Source organism: Paramormyrops kingsleyae, chromosome 15, assembly GCF_048594095.1.
Source record: "Paramormyrops kingsleyae isolate MSU_618 chromosome 15, PKINGS_0.4, whole genome shotgun sequence".
Lineage (NCBI taxonomy): Eukaryota > Metazoa > Chordata > Actinopteri > Osteoglossiformes > Mormyridae > Paramormyrops > Paramormyrops kingsleyae.
In genome coordinates this window covers 26,975,909-26,980,879 of record NC_132811.1, presented here as the reverse complement: position 1 = coordinate 26,980,879, position 4,971 = coordinate 26,975,909, and the positions used below count along the sequence as shown (strand labels likewise).

Below are 4,971 nucleotides of genomic sequence, written 5' to 3'. Positions count from 1 at the left end.
ATCACTGATGTCACACTGGAAGAGATACTTGTTTTTGCAACAGGAAGTGACCCTGCTCTTGGCTTTGACCCTCAGCCTACAGTACAGTTCCTTTATGATTCATCCAGGTATCCCCAGGCCAACATTTGTGCTAATATCCTAAAAATACCATGCAAGGCCTCATACGATGATTTCAAGTGTGACATGGACTTTGGAATAAAAAATTCGCCAGGGTTTGGAGTACCATAAATTGCTGTTTTTTCTGTAATGCTAATACTTCATTCCAGTTTGTGGGACACTAACATTCTGCAGTGTTCAATTTTATTGACAGCATTATATGTCAACAGTTCACTGAAATGCCCTCTTGTGGCAATGTCATTTTTTACAAATAAATGTAATTTTGAACTGTGAGTGTTTCCTTCTGGTATAAACTGCACAGAAAAACAGGAGATTGTCAGGTAAAATAGTTAAGAATGGCGATGACTGGCAAACTGAAGAGCGTCCAAATATATGTCCAGTCCAAAACATGTGCTTGACTGTAGAGGGTCAGTGTGCTGTCTTAAGGTTTGTTCAAATGTGTGGAGATAAGGCAAAGGAGGCTCCGGAACCTCTACAGCACGATCCAGGTCATGGTGGGGAACAGGTCTGTCCCAGTATATTCCGTAATCTGTGAAGTCAGACTTGAGATAAAAAAAGAACATAATTAATTAAAAAATAATTCAATTGTTGAGCCAACTAGGGAATAGTAACATCAATTGATCTAATTACCAGTCCACGGCCTGTCCTCAGATAATAATCAATTATAGGTGTTCATACCATTTTAAAGTATCTTTTAAAAATGTTACACAAATACTGTCTGTTTATGGGGAAGAATTCATTCAAAGTCTCTTACCATATTTGAATGCCATGGTTCAGATGAAACGTGGTCTTCACTATAGTTTTGCAGTTGTCCTTGGATCCACAATTGGTCAGGTGTCCTCATTTGCTGTGTTGAGAGAGGATGACTGTTCCAGCCCCTGGTGAACATCTCAAGATGCTGGTTGAGTCGTGGAATCATGACACAGTGTAAACAAATGAGGTGGAGTTCATCATCAGGGTCCAGTGCACCCACTTCTTGCAGGTACTGAAATGATGCATAGTAATTGCAGGTAACTGTGCACCACATGTCTCGCCAGAGCCGCTCTATCCGCTGATTATGCACACTGCTTCCTGCAATGTGACACCCTCTGTCTGTAAGAATACAGAAGAAAAAGATCAGTTGTACTGAAAACTGTTCTTCTAGCAAATATTTAAGGGTTGCAAGAATATATGTTCCTTTAAAGGAATTGAGCAATTACAAACAAATACAGATTATAAAGAGTACAGAGATAATAAATGTCTGTCAATAATTCTCCATATTTGGTCCTTTCCAATATGCCACACATTTACAACTAAATCTGTGAAATTACACAAGAGTAAAATGAGTCAAATCGTTTAATAAGGCAAGAAGAGGTGGTCAGTTACAAATGTCACCATTCTTCAAACCACTATTTACTATACACACACATATACAGTGTATATGTATACAGTAAATTAATATATATTTTATATGTCTTTTAAATATATTTTTATATATTTACATTAATCTTTTGAAATATACATGTGTATGAAAAAGCAAGCAAAATACCACAGTTTCCTCATTTGGTGAGGACTTTCATCCAGTAAAGAGATAAAGTGGTGATGTAATATGTACAGGTACATATGTACATCAAATGATGAGCAAACTACAGTTTAAAAAAAAACCAAAACAGGACAGTATCCCACCTGGTCCACGTAGGGGATGTTCAAGCATAAATCGTGCAACATCAATATTCTCAAGTCCTTTGTCGCTGCGAACACGAGATGGCAAACCATACTGATGCACTGCTTCAATAAAGCAGTTTAACACTGTAGCAGCTTTGTTGTTGAAGCTGGCTTTTAGGTACATTATCTTTCTGCTGTATCCGTCAATTGCTCCGTGAACCACTATTCTCCATCTATGCAGTACAAAATTAAGACATTATTTAGGTAAAGGTGTCCACAAGATTACCATAGTAGTAATAACAAAATCAGCATTTAAATCTTTATAGACAATTCTTACTGAATTAACTTGTGATTGCCATCTTTATGCCATAGTGACAATGGCATATGGTGTTGATTGTGAGACCCCTCAGAAAGGCTCCCACGGGATCCACAAGCCTCAAAGCCTCTCTAATTCTTTTTTGCTGCACTCTGAAGATAAAAGTACAGCTGTAAATTAAGAACAAAAACTGCAAATACTCTGGCAGCAATTTAAATTGTAGATCTCTCACAAAATGATACATTAAAGTAACACAGAAGTGCATTTTTAAGATAGGAATTGTACTTTTGATCAGGCTTTTCCTACTCAAAAGGACATCTGTCCATTCCTAAAAAATGCATCATTTTCACAAAACACACCTGCAAACACCATCAAAGGCTGAAATACAATAGTAAGATTTTTTTTACTGTCTAGACTCACAAACCCCTTAACGTACCTCACACCCACACTGCCAGTCACTTTTTTATATCCAGATTCTGGAAATTCAGTTATGAAGTCTGATATCATTTTTTGCAGATCATCTTGAGATATCTGACTGTAGGTGCTATGGATGGATAAATCATATTCAGACATTCGTCTTCTGACTGTTTTTAAACTTACACCCAACATGTTTGACATGGAATTGTAAAATTGAACTGCAACAGAAATTCCAATTGTGCGTAATGTTAATTTTGGGTCGGCCCCTGTTATCAGTGGAAACTGTTCCTGCCTCAAAGCCATTGATGGTACAGTTTGGCTGTGCACTCAAAATATCTAAAACTTTGCCCAAGTTGTCAAGCACTTGCTCTGCCTTTTCTGACTCAATATTCTGAAAGCATCTGATCAGACAGTTCTGCAGTTGCTCCAGCCTGAATAAAATGTAGTCATAATCAGAGTGTTGAAAAGTTGGGTTGAGGAGATGAAGGGCTGCATTATCTAAAGTATCCGCAGCACTCTGAAGAAACGCTGGTGGTTTACCATGGAATCTACAACAGAAAAGATAAATACAGTGGTACCTCAGTTCTCTAACTCATTAGAAATCAAATTTCTTAAAAGTCGAACCAACCAGTTCGAAAAAAAAAAGACCTAGAACTCAATCTGAATCTCAGAAGCCGAACCGTGAACGCCGACCGGGGAAATGAGTCATGCGGCATGTCTCTCCGCGGAAACAAAGGGTAACGCTTCAGTCTCAGCCTCGCATTCACTGTGATAGCATCGTGCATGTTTACACTACCTGAATACATATATTTAGACAGTAAAAATACATTTAGACAATGATAGACAGTAACAGTAATTATTATTATATAATAAAATGCATTTTAAACAAAGATTTCTTATTATTTTAATATTAATAATAAACCATTAATATATTTAATTTTAATAATACTGTTGTGCCCAGCGGGGACGGAACTGAGACAAAGGCGCAGACGTCAAGGTATCGGGGAATACGGGGTAATTAATTACAGGTAAATCAGGCAAAACGCAGATGGACAATACAATGACCGGACTGGGGAAACAAACTGAAACACGGACTAAATACAGAGGGCTAATGACAACAACCAGAAACAGCTGATCACACGGGGATTCCACCCGGGGGTTAACGAGGGGCGTGGCACACGGAAGGCGCGGACGATTGGGGCAGGACAGGACACATATTGTTTGGATATATTCTTACTTTAAAATTACTGTTTTGATAAATGTGCTTAGATGTGTTTAGTACAGTATATGCTTTTCTTGTTTTGTCCGGTTCATTTTGTGTTTAAATGCTAAAAAAAAAACATATTTCGGTGTAATTTTTGGGGGGCGGGAACCAATTAATTGGTTTTCCATTATTTTTTATGGGGAAAATTTGATTAGAACTCGAACTTTTTAGAATTCGATCCCGAGTTCTGAACGGATTAAGTTCGAGTTCTGAGGTATCACTGTTTGAGATAATACCACATGCAACTATAAAGATTTACTCAATGTAAAGCAAACTATAGCTATTCTCTGCAAGGTACAAATGGATAAAAAAACAATAGGAAGAATACAATGCATTACTTTGCATGCCTTTTATCAATTTATTAAACTGAAAGCCGATGGAAAAAATGTGCATTATACTCAAGCTAATATGAAATGTGTGACATACCTATAATACGTATTATTTCATTGATATGGGGTACAGTATGTATTATTTTGCACATAATCGTTGGGAAGAAAAGGAGTCACGACTAGCAATTTTATCGTGCGTTCGCTCCCTCCTCCATCGCAGCGTTTTTTTTAACTTACGTAGCATGCTGATGACGTTTTTTCGGCTTCATGCTGCAAGAGCATCTTCAGCAAGCAAGACTTAATGTAGAGTATGCGTGACTTCGTTCCGAATGCACTTTTTAAACTTAAGGAAAAGTAGGTTCGTGTCGCATGTTAATAATCACGAAGAGCCACTTCATTCTGCATGCTCGTGTAATGCAAGCATGTCTTCAAGCACAATGTGCACCTTAATAAAGACCCCAACAACCCCTTATAGAGAGGCTGGAATGGTACATTTCAGACACTTTGATAAGTCCTCACAAATCCTGCCCCAGAACATCTGAGCAGGTGGACAGAACCAAAGAGCATGGATGTAATTGTCAGGTGTATCTCCTTGACAGTGTGAGCAGTTGTTAGAAGACGTAAAACCCATCCTGAACATCCGATGCCCTGTATAGTGCACTCTATGCAGGATTTTGTATTGTATTAATTGTAAACTGAGATTTCTAATCAGATCAAAGGTTTTTAAACATATCTTAGAGCAGAAATTGTGGTCCCAGCTGATTGATAAATCTGCCTCCCATTTTGCAATAGGAAGGGATATTGATTCATCCATTTTGGAAAGTGTCCTGTATATTTTAGACAATAATTTGGGGGTTTTGAGATTAAGGAATTCTGCCACACTT

At 37.8% G+C, this 4,971-nt stretch overlaps 1 long non-coding RNA gene across 1 annotated transcript; it reads right to left on the bottom strand.

Annotated features, from left to right (window-relative positions):
- Window positions 1–333: 333 nt before the first annotated feature.
- LOC111850042 (uncharacterized) lies at window positions 334–2,235 on the bottom strand. Its single transcript, XR_011982763.1, has 4 exons — window positions 2,099–2,235; window positions 1,783–1,994; window positions 872–1,209; window positions 334–659 (listed from the first exon to the last, which is right to left on the bottom strand). It is a non-coding gene; the product is annotated as an uncharacterized lncRNA (long non-coding RNA).
- Window positions 2,236–4,971: the final 2,736 nt, after the last annotated feature.